We start from the raw sequence: 11,987 nt of genomic DNA on the forward strand, positions 1-11,987 counted from the left end.
AATTTGTCCTTTTCATCTTTGTTTTTCTTTTCTAATTAATCAGAGACTAAAGGAGTTCTGAATCGGGCTGCGAACCACAAGGTCAGCAGTTGGAAACTACCAGCTGTTCCGCAAGAGAAAGATGAGGCTTTCTGCTCCCGTAAAGATTCACAGCCTCGGAAACCCTGTACAGGGTCACTATGAGTCAGAACTGAGTCCACGGTACATAACAACAACAAAACTTCTCAAAGTTAAACATGTGTGTTCAATTCTACAGACCTAAGTTTATCGATCAGGCTTTCATCCTTCACATTCAAAAGTAAAACTTAATCAGAGAAAATAAGATATAGAAGTCCGAGTTCCAATTTCAAATTTCAATTCTTCTTACATGCTTTAATTATTTTTTCCCAGGACTCATACCTTGTCCCAGGGACACAGGTAGGCATCCTCTTGTTGTTGTTGGGTGCTGTAGAGTGTGTTCCAGCTCATAGCAATGCTATGACAGAGTAGAACTATCCCATAGGGCTCCTTGGCTGTAATCTTTATTGACTGGAGTCCTAATATGGCGCTGTGGGATACTGCACTGGACCACAGGTCGGTTTGAACAGCATGCTCTGCAGTTCAAATTCACCAGCTACTCCTCAGAAACCCGACAGAAGTTTGCTACCAGTCAAAACAGACTCAATGGCACTTAATAACAACAATCTTTATAGAAGCAGATTACTAGGTGTTTCTCCCATGGTGCTGCTAGGTAAACTCTAATGGCTAACCTTTTAGCTAGCAGCTGAGCTCTTAACCACTGCACCACTAACAGTGATCTGTAGCAAGCATCACAAAGGAATAAGTCATCTGCAATATCCAATCCTTTCAATAAACACTAATGCAATTATCAGAGGCTGGATCAATCACTAGCTCTTTCTTAGGCTGAAATTTTGTTATCCACACTTTCAACTAGAAAAAGAACAGACTAGGTCATCAATATTTTCAAGTTATGGATACTGGCCGGTGTTGTATGCCTGTATATCAGACTAATTCAGATTAAGCAAGGCTCCCAAAAATAGTTTACAAACAGTGATGAAACAAATTATCAATCTGTAATTCAATGAAATCAGGTTAAATTAGAAAAAAATAAGGCATTGTAGAAAAAAATATGTGGAATGTTAGAACTAATCTATTTAAAGAACTATTTTTAATTTGGGGATTCATTTTTTCTTCCTTGTTGAGTTGGTTCAAGCTCTTAGTAACCCTGTATAAGGTTTCTGAGGAGCAACTTGTGGGTTTGAACTGCCAACCCTGAGGTTAACAGTCCAGTTCTTATCTTACAGTGCCTCTTTACCTTACTTGGATTGAAAATGTCCATTCTTTTATAAAATAATGGTAATATAAGCAGATTTTTAAAATTACTTTTACTAGACAAAAACGAAAATATTCATAATCCTAGGATGTGACTTCACTTTGTTTTCATTTTTTTCCAATTTTACTATTCAGTTAAAATGTCAGACTTTGGAGACAGAAATAATGTGAAGGCTGACTGTAACATCCTAGCTGTGTAATGCTGAGCAGGTGAGTTATCATTTGCAGTTGCTTTTGTTGCTGTTGTTAAGTGTCAATGAGTCAATTCTGACTTGTAGTGTCCCTGTATAGGGTTTCCAAGGAGCAGCTGGTGAGTTCGAACTGCTGACCTTGTGATTCACTGTACAGTACTGACTTTACAGCACCATACCAGAAGTCATTTACAGTAATATAGTCATATTACCAGCTTTTCATATGACTGTTGTCAGGATTAAGTATGATATCTGCCAGGTACTTATTTACTATAGTAGTAGTACAAACTAAGCATCCAATAAATTTTATATATTTTATCTATTTCTAAATTAATTTACCATCTAACTCCATCAGAAGTGAGCTAGAATAGATGTATCTTTGGTGGTGGTGGTAGTGCTAAGTGCTGTTGAATCTGTTCCAACTCATAGGGACCCTATAGAGTTTCCAAGGAGTGGCTGGTGGATTTGAACCACAGATCTAAAGGTTAGCATTCCAGTACTTACCCTATTGCTCCACACCAGGACTCCAGATATACCTTTGTTGTTGTGTGTTGTCGAGTCGCTTCTGAGTCATAGCAATGTTTTCTGAAGAGTGGCTGGTTGGGTTTGAGCAGCCAGTCTTGGCATTAGCAGTTCAGTGCTTATCTTACAGTGTCATACGGGACTCCAGATGAAATTTTATTGTTGTTGTTGCTATGTGCCGTGGATTCGGTTCCAACTCATAGCGAACCCGTACAGGGTTTCCAAGGCTGTAAATCTTTACGGGAGCAGAAAGCCTCATCTTTCTCCAACGGAACAACTGGTAGTTTCGAACTGCTGACCTTGCTGTTCGCAGCCTGATTCGTAACTTTAAATACATTTGTTTCCAAGTTTATTTTTTTTCTCTCCTTCTATAGGAGTATTAATATTAAGAGTCCTAGTGTGGTGCTGTGGGTTAATGCGCTGGACTACCAAGTCGGTTTGAACTACAGGGTTGGAAGTTCAAGCTCCACAGTCGCTCTTCCGAAACCCTATATAGGGTCACTGCGGGTTGGAACCAATTCAACAGCATTTAACAACAATAGTAAACGAATCTTACCTTCTCCATCAGAAACTAATTATACAACAGAACCCTCAAGAGGAAATTAAATCCGTTATTAAGTTTGCGATCTACAGGAAGATACATAATCCTTACCATATGTCAAAATTCACTTTATTAGCAAAAAAAAAAAAAAGTGCTCTGCTTCATATCAAAGCAATTAGCATTAGACAAGTGACTAAGTTGACACTTCCTACTGTTTGTTAAGTTTAATTTGGATGACTTTTTAATAAGCAAATGCTTTACATTTTTCTTTCTGTTTTCAGTGGCCACTCACCACATATATTACTTTTACCAAAAAAATATCAATCGACAGTTTAATCCTAATATTCCTATAATGTTCTTGTTGTTGTTGTTAAGTGCCGTGGAGTTGGTTCTGACTCGCAAGCGTTTCCGAGGAGCAGCTGGTGAGCTTGAACCACCAGCCTTGTGGTTCAAACCAACCTTACAGTCCAGCGCATTAACCCACAGTGCCACACCAGGACTCCTATAATGTTCTTATTGTTGTTGTTATGTGCTGTGGAGTCGGTTCTGACTCATAGCGACCCTGTACAGGGTTTCCAAGGCTGTAAATCTTACAGGAGCAGAAAACCTCGTCTTTCTCCTGCAGAACAACTGGTAGTTTCCAGCCCGTTTCGTAAGCACTATGCTATGTTCTACACGTGCTTAAAGATGATTTAAGTGACAATATTATATAGTTTAATGTATGAAACAAAATTCCAATGAACTTACCATCATGTTAAAACTGTGATCTATCTTGGACAGTTCCCATCTCCCCCATAACAGTGAGCACTTCTGAAAATAATGCACAACAAGTCCTGTATATTTGATGTGGAGAGTGTGATAATGTTCTCACATAACACATAAATTATCACAAATGTGTTCCTTACTCGAATGAAAACAGCAATTTCCCTCAGCATCCCTCTCAATCTATGTTTGGAGTATTAGCCATTAACAAGCAACAGTGTTTAACAAATCATACTTTGAAACTTGATTTAGTCCTATTGTGATAGATGGACAATTCTCCCAGATTATAGTAGGGAAGGAATTAAAAGAGAGAAAACTCTCAGATAATAGTTCATGAGGATGATAATTATATGGATATTGGATGATGATTATAAGGGATGTTGGGCCCTTCCAGGAAAAGCAGCTCTCCTCTAGCTGGCCTTACACATTAGATGTTGAGCCTCAAAGTGTTTTAAAAATCAGTAATTTCAGCCAAAATTTCAGCCAATTCCTGAGATGTGCTAAGAAAACAATATAGACTACTCATTGATGAAAATGAATTTCAGCAAACAACTTTACAAAAGACATTCAAAACCAATCAGAATCACATAGGTGTCTCAGGTCACTTGCTATCACTTCTTAGTAATCCGACTAGAAATCAAACAATCAATAATTAATAATAAACTATATTGAAAAGATACAGGTTTAAATATGAATCAAGAGGAACAAGTACCCAATAAATTATATGTATTCAGTTTCCATTTCTGCTCCCCAAAATGAGTACTTACAAATGCTCTGAATGGATGACCAATTATTATGGAATTAATATGCATATAAAATTTCACAACATTATTTGAAATCTTTACATGTTAAATTTCACAATGGAAATCTGGACTCTTCAAAAATATGTCTGCTTATCATTTGGTAACAAATTACCTTAATTATAATATGTACCTTAAGATAAAAATTGTAAATGAATGTTTAATCTTCTAAAATCTAATGGTTTATTATAAAGTAGCGAGTACCAGATATATAAATGTAATGTTTTCAGACATATGCTCTGTGTGTGCACACAATGAGAGGTGACATTAACAAATGTCATCAAATAGACAGAGTCAACATGAGTATATATGCTTAGGTCTTGATTTGAGGTTTCACATGAGTTTATTTTGATGATAAGAGTAAAAGGATTTAGAACCAATGGCTAGTTAAAATCCTTTGATAATTAGGCATATGGTCACTCTGACTTCAAAGTAACAACCTCATTATATCCAATTAGCTTTAAGATGTCTAAATGTTCCTACTGATTGACCCACAAAACCAAGAAGTATAAGGTACTAAAAGTCACAATCAAGGGAGTGTTTTGTTTTGTTTTTCTTTCAAAGGATGTCACTTGTGAATACAATATCAAATAAGGCAATTGTGTTAGAAGAAAAAACTGTAAGAACTGTCTGGGTTTTTTGTGTGTGTGTGAAATACAATCAACACTCATCAGAGGTACAGCATTATTTCTTTTACATGGTGGAACTTAATTCTATTCATGCTTTACCCTCATTCATCATTTTATTTATTATTCTTGCTATTTAGAAACTTCAGTGTAGTATCACTTAATTTGTTCAATTAGAAAAAATAAAAATATTCATTAGCTGTTTTTTTTCCCCCATCCTCATCCTAAAACTCCAAAGTCTTTAACAAACTGCAGAATCTCTATTAAATAAAGTGTTGCTTTTACAGCTACTAATTCTAAAAGTCAAGCTGACATGATGGAAACGTTGTATTTCACTGCAACATAACTGTTTAGCCTGAGATAAACACATAGTAAAAGTTACATATGTCTCAATATTCTTATCCATAAAACAATCAGAAGCCATTTCAACCAACATCAGAGTTACTCTCTTATAATACAGCATATAAACATAAAAACTGAGTACATGAGAATATTAGGTGAATTAGAAGTAATATTTCATAAGGAAACTTGCCTTAAAATGATCCTGCACAGAATCATGGAAGTTCCCAGTTATTTTAGGAGGTGACTATATATTACCAAATGTAACAGAGTATCCCATGGATTCCTACCATTATCTTTTATCAGGAGGCAGCACAGTTTCAGGTATTTTGACATGTTTTCATATACATGCACTATTACACCTCTTGTAACTTGGAAGCAGTAAGGAACCCTAAAAATTATTTAGGGTACGTGATGAAATTTATAGATCACTTTATAGTCCCAAAATATCTTAATGTGACCCAACTGTTCTTTATATTAAAAGATAAAAATTTCACTTGTTAAGAGCCAAACAAATTATTCATGCAAAATTGTTTCATGCCCCAGTTTACTTTTGTGTAAGAAGGTTGAAGGATACCACCCAACAACATTTCTAAACTCACTTGTTTTTTTATTCTGCAATGACTATTAGAGAACATCAACCAATTTTCAAACTGCAGAGAGGAGCAAAATCAAAGAGCAGGGTTTCAAACCTGTTAGTTTAGGAACAGCCCCCTGCTGGTAATTTGCATATCCACCCTTATACTGAATCAGAAGCTACATTTTTATGCATGCATATGGACCAGTAAGATTATAAACTGTAGATTCTTATTCTGTATATCTAGAATGTTGTTGTTGTTAAGTGCCATTGAGTCCGTTCCTACTCATAAGGACCCTGCATAGGGTTTCCCAGGAGCAGCTGGTGGGTTTGAAATGTCCACCTTGTGGTTCCAAGTCCATTGCCGATGGATCCTACAGTGCCTAGGAATGTCTAATTCTCAGCAAGTGGTCAAACAGAATAGAACTGGTTTAAAAGCTGGCCATGTAGTGAGAAGAACTAGAAAGAAACAGAGTACTAATTTTAAACATTGCTTATACAGTTAAGTGCCATCAATTGGTTATGTTCCATAGTGACTCTGTTTAGGGTTTCCAAGTAGCAGCTGGTGAGCTTAAACCTCCAAGCTTGCAGATCAAACCAACTTTGCAGTCCAACGCATTAACCCATAGCGCCACACCAGGACTCCAACATTCTTTACACTAGTCTTCAATTCCTTATACTAGTCTTCAATTTCCATTAAGGACTAAGTGAAACAGAAAAAAAAAAAAAGAGAGAATTCAATTAATTGAATTCTCAAAGCCATTTGAACTGCAAGCTCAGTGGTTCAAGCTCACCAGCTGCTCCTTGGAAACCCTATACAGGGTCACTATGGGTCTGAACCGACTTGATGGCAACAACAACAAATATAGTTTCATTAGAGCTGGATGACTTTCTAGACAGCTGCTTACTTTATTAGTCAAGCAACAAGTGTTTATTGAGCACTTACGACCTCTCCCACACAGCACTAGGATCTGAATATGTGACCCAGCCAGCATAAGGCCCCTCTAGTCTCTCTGGCCCAAAATTAACTTACATCAACAGTGCTCTATACTTTCATCAGAAAAACTTCCTTTCTTCCACTTCGCTAAGCAAGATTTGAGATTCAGTGTCCCTACTTAAGCACTGGAAAGAAATAAACAGCATAGAGTGAATTAAAACCATTTGTTTAAACAAGCAAGAGAAACCATGAAAATTCTCAGTTGAACAGAAGGTGGGAAAGGGCAAGAGAAAGATATGTAAATTTCAGGTTTGTGACAAACAATGCTGAGAAATGTACATTTCGTGTGTTCAAAGCCTGCCTTAGGCTATGAAAATTCTCCAACTCTATCCTTCTCTTAAATCACAAGAACAGTTTCAATACTAAGGTTCTAGTTCTTCAGGAGAGGAGTTTCTAGGGATCAGCTTGAAAGAAAGATCAGCAGTGCAATTTATAAGTCAACATGAGAAAAACGAAAAGGTGTGGGAAAGCAGGAGAAAGATCCAAGAAGGGGTGAGATCCTAAGAGCCATCAATAGGCTAACCTTACTTTTCTATATTCTCAAACCAGCGGTTTTCTTTAACACTAGAGGGCATAAACGGAGAGAGAGACCGCAGACAGACACTTGGCAAAGCAGTTGCTGAAAATCTGGGGGCCTCAATAAAACCGCTCACCGAGCTGGAGCGATCAAACGTCTTTTCGCTCTGCAAAACAAACCCTTACGCTTGTTTCCAAAAGAGCGGTTAGGATCTCGCCCATGCAAACCACTCTCCTAAAAACTGAGTGGATGGTTGTTTGAAGCCGACTGCCTCATTTCTGTTTCCAATGCTCCTTCCCTTCCTCTGCTAGTAACACCTTTGCCTCAACCCCTTTAGATGTTACCTCCCCCAAGCCCCCGTAGCTTCTGTGTTCGCCCACTATTTCTTTTTCAGCTGCCAGTGAAGGATGGAGACTCTCCACACCTGAAGACTTAACTGCTATCGCTGTCCAAATGGACAGTTTCTGTGCGCTCTGATCCGCGACAGCGCAGTCCCTCGGACTCCAGGAGGGAAATTTGGCACGGCGCCCTCCGCTCTAGCTCTTATGCCCCTCACTCAGCCCAAGACTCCTCAACAGCCCCGACAAGGGCAGGATGCCTTCAGACCCGCGCGTCCCCGTCGTCCCCCAGCAGGGAGGTCTGTACACCTGGCGGGTCAGGGTGTGTTCCTGTGGCCAAGGCGCCTCAGGATCGGATTAGGCAGCTGGAGCAGGGGACTGAGAGGCAGAAACAGAGAAAAATACTGCGAGACGGAGAGGCAGCCGGAAAAAAAAAAAAACAGAAGACACAGAGACATCCCAAGAGGGGCAGGGAGAAATAAATAAGAACGGCAAACAGTGAAACACGCTGTAGAATGGGGGAGAGAGTCAGAGAGAAAATCAGAGACAGAGACACAGAGAGAGAGATTGGAATGCAGAAGAGTGCTGGAAAACAGAGGAGAGGAAGGAGAGGGAAGAGAAAGCACCCGTCGAGGTAGACGCCCAACACCTAGAGCTTCCCCCAGGGTCAGGCAGTGTAGACGCGCCAGCACCTCCGCCTCCCGCAGCTGGCTAGAGAAAGTTGCTGGGCTGCAGGGCCGAGTCTCCGCGTCGCCGAGCGCCACTGGGTCACAGAGTGTGCCCAGAACCCCCAGCTGAGCCGGGGTGGCAAGGAAAAGCTGGGGAGAAGGCCAGCAGCAGCAGAAAGTTCCGTGCCAGGCGGTCTTCGCACCACACCTGCAGACCTGAGCAAGTGCGCTCTGAGAGCTAGGGAAGCTGCCTCATCTGGTTCACCCGCAACACTGCCCCAGGACCGGCCGGGGCGCTGGACCTCGCACCCTGGCACTCTCTGCAGGACTTTGTCCAATCAGTTTGGCTGCCCCTGACAATTAGGAAGAAAAGAGGAAGACGGAGACCTGCTATCCGTGGCCAAGGATGCCACTAAGAGGCAACGACGTCCACGTACTGAGTTCACACGCTGATCAAACCCAAAAGGCGCGCAGCCCAGTGCCCAGCGCGCGGTCTACTCTCACCTGGAATCCGCCGGCGGGGAGCGCCTCGCACAGTCCTGGATCCCTCGCGCGTCCCTATATTCACACTTCCCAGCGAGCAGAGTAAGCCGGCTCCGGCTTTGGCCAGCTCCAAAGAGGAGCCCTCATAGCGCGCAGCGGCGGGCTGGAGGGCTTGGCGAGCACGGCGAGAGAGGGCGCGGAGGCCGAGGAGACGCAGGAGACTGAGCGACGGCTCCTAGCACATTGTCACCTCAGCAAAGCCGCCACCGCTGCTGCCGCTTGGTCACTTCGCCCCCGGCCCCCGCCCCCCTCCCTCCCCAACCCGTTCCCTCCCAGCTCCTCCTCTTCGCACGGCCCCTCCCTCTCCAGTAGCACCAGCCTGGAGGCCTCTCACTGGGTTGGTATCTTTTACGTAACCAGCACCCCCCCTCCAACCCTTCTCCCTCCTCCCTCCTCCCTCCCGCTTCTCCCGGTTGGGCGATGCGCACAGAGCGCGCTCCAGCTGCTCCTGGAGCTGCCGGTCCAACGATGTGCACAAGTCCCGCGATACTTGGCAGGCACGGCCCCCGAGAGCATCCGAGGGTCGACTCTTCTAGAAAAGTGACGAGCTACTCCTGGCTACCCTTCGGGCCCCAATGTGTGAAAGCAGATTAGTGTACACCTTGGAAGTCTAATGCAAAACCAAGCCTTTTAGAGGAATATTAGGGGGTCATGGACAGCCCTCGGGGAAAGTTCAGGCAACCTTGTCCTCGCCTTCTGCACTCCAGCAGGGAGATGTTCGAGGGGCTAAAGATTTCCAGATTCTGAAGCAGGAAGGACTCACAGAATTTGCCTTGCTTGTCCATTACAGTTCACACATTCTGACAATATCCTAGTGTTTTGGTTAGCAGTGACTACTGCCACCGAATGATCTGTAAGGAAACGCATAGTGTTTCCTTATACTGTGAATTTTGTGAAGAGAGTTAAAAAAAAAAAAAGTCAGGCTTTAACTATGGTAAAAGAAGGGCTTTAAACGCCTTTCTCAGACAGTAAGTTAATTTACAAAGCCTCATTTGGATGTTAACAGACAGAAGCCCTCAAAAGATTGAATGCTTACATGTCTAAGTAAAGTTAGTGTGTTATGTAGCAGAAAGTTTACAGTACTTATTGAGTTAAAAGACGTGTAAGGCTCTTAAAACGGTGACTTCCTCTGGAATGACCAAAGATTCGGTTACTATTAGTGTCTGGAAGACTTGGGATTTATCCCCCAACTGCCATGTGGGACTCTTCTAAGAAACTGGAATTGCTGATTTCAAGAAAGTCCCTGCTTAAAATAACTAGCCAAGAGCCACTGTTGGCTCTTAGCTAGTCTCCAATTTCTTATCTGCAAGAAAGACTGAAATAAGGGCCCTTTCCTTCTCTCAAACGATGTCACTTCACTTTCCTATCCTAAATCCTATCAGTTTTTTGGCAGAATTGAGGGAAGATTTGGGCACTACTTCAAAAATAAAAAAGACCCATGTTGTACAAACTTTATATTAATTATTAATTATAATCCAGTAATTTCAATGACATTCTTGATTATACTTTAAAATATAATACTAGAGATACTATCTTTATATATTCTCAAGAACCATTTATCATATAAATTGGTATGACGATTATAAAGTAGTGTTTCCTCCTACATTATCTGTTCTACCACCCCTACTCAACCATCAATTATGAAATATCTGTCATAGGTGTCTTTTTGCATATATGAGGAAATGGGAAACTACTCATAACACTAGGAGCACTGCAGTTTTCCTCTTGTAAATTACAGTTCTACCATGAGTTCTGTAATGGAGCTCTGGTAGAGTAGTGGTTACGAATCGGGCTGCGAACCTTAAGGTCAGCGGTTCGAAACTACCAGCCGCTCCGCGGGAGAAAGATGAGGCTTTCTACTCCCGTAAGGATTTACACCCTCGGAAACCCTGTACAGGGTCGCTATGGGTCGGAACCGACTCGACGGCACTTAACAACAACAATAACAACAACAACCATGAGTTCAATTACTTCACATGGCATCTCTAGAAAAGCTGTGGATTAGCAGGTAAAAAAAAAAATTAAAATGAGGTTCTGATGCTACCCAGCCACTTACTAGCCTTAACCTTAACTCCACTCCCCCTTAAAAAACAAAAAAACAAAAAAAAAAACAAGTTTATTACAACTCATAGCCATCCTTTAGGACAAAGTAGAACTACCCTCCAAAGGCTGTCCAAGGCGGGGTCTTGTGTGGTGCTGTAGGATAAGCACTGGACTACTAACAATAAGGTCAGTGGTTCTAACCTGCTGCCCCTTGGAAACCCTATATAGGGCTGCTATGAGTCAAAACTAATTCAATAACACTTAACAACAAAGCTTACAGAGGGACATTGCCTCATCTGGAGTTCAAACAACTGCAGCACCAGGGCTCCTCTATATGCCTTGTTTTGTTGTTGTTAAGTGGTTTGGAATCAGTTCAACTCATAGCAGTTCAACTCAAACCCTATATAGGGTTTCCAAGGAGCAGCTGGTAGATTTGAACATCCAACTTTGTGGTTAGCAGTCCAGTGCTGATCCTACAGTGCCACACAAGGACTCCTCCATATTCCTTGACTTAGTAAAACGCTGTCAAGTCAGTTCCTGCTCATAGCAATCCTGTATAGGGTTTGCGAGGAGCCACTGCTGAATTTAAACTGCCAACCTTGCGGTTCAAACCTACCTTGAAGTCCAGTGCTTATCCCATAATGTCATACATAGTTCTGTGGGTTATATGATGATTTTATGATCTGGCTGATTCAGTTTGTATTAAATGGTTTAGGAAGGTCTCATTCACATACCTGGTGGTTCAAAAAGTTTCTTAGTCTTGAGAGGCAAGGCTCAGCAGAGATAAGTTATCTTTGTTAAATCTCATCTGCCATCCTCCAATTCGGTCTTCTTCCATGATGCTAGTGTGAGTTCTAAAAGGAAGCCTTTAAAGATTCTTCTGACACACATTTTGGTAAATGTTGCATTCAACCAAGGAAGTCATATCATTAAATTTTGCTTATAGGGGCAGAGTTGTTGTTATTGTTAATTGTCATCAAGTCGATTCAAAGTCATAGCAACACTGCATAGGGTTTCCAAGGAACAGTTGGTGGGTTTGAACCACCAACCTTGCAATTAGAAATCCAGTGTTTATCCTAGAATGCCATATCAAGACTCCAGGCACAGAATAGCATACTCCTTACCTTGGTGGCAAAAAATGCAAATTCATCTTGCAAAAGAGAACGTACATGTAAATGTAAATTATATGAG

At 41.4% G+C, this 11,987-nt stretch overlaps 1 protein-coding gene across 1 annotated transcript in view; it reads right to left on the bottom strand.

Moving 5' to 3' along the window:
- The window catches only part of GALNT13 (UDP-N-acetyl-alpha-D-galactosamine:polypeptide N-acetylgalactosaminyltransferase 13 (GalNAc-T13)), a 917,208-nt gene extending 908,221 nt beyond the window's left edge, over positions 1-8,987 (bottom strand). Inside the window, exon 1 of the mRNA XM_006834533.1 lies at positions 8,598-8,987. The gene's annotated coding sequence lies outside the window, so the exon portion shown is untranslated. The remainder of the gene's footprint in view (positions 1-8,597) is intronic.
- Positions 8,988-11,987: the final 3,000 nt, after the last annotated feature.

This window comes from Chrysochloris asiatica, unplaced genomic scaffold, assembly GCF_000296735.1.
Source record: "Chrysochloris asiatica unplaced genomic scaffold, ChrAsi1.0 scaffold00012, whole genome shotgun sequence".
NCBI classification, from domain to species: Eukaryota; Metazoa; Chordata; class Mammalia; order Afrosoricida; family Chrysochloridae; genus Chrysochloris; species Chrysochloris asiatica.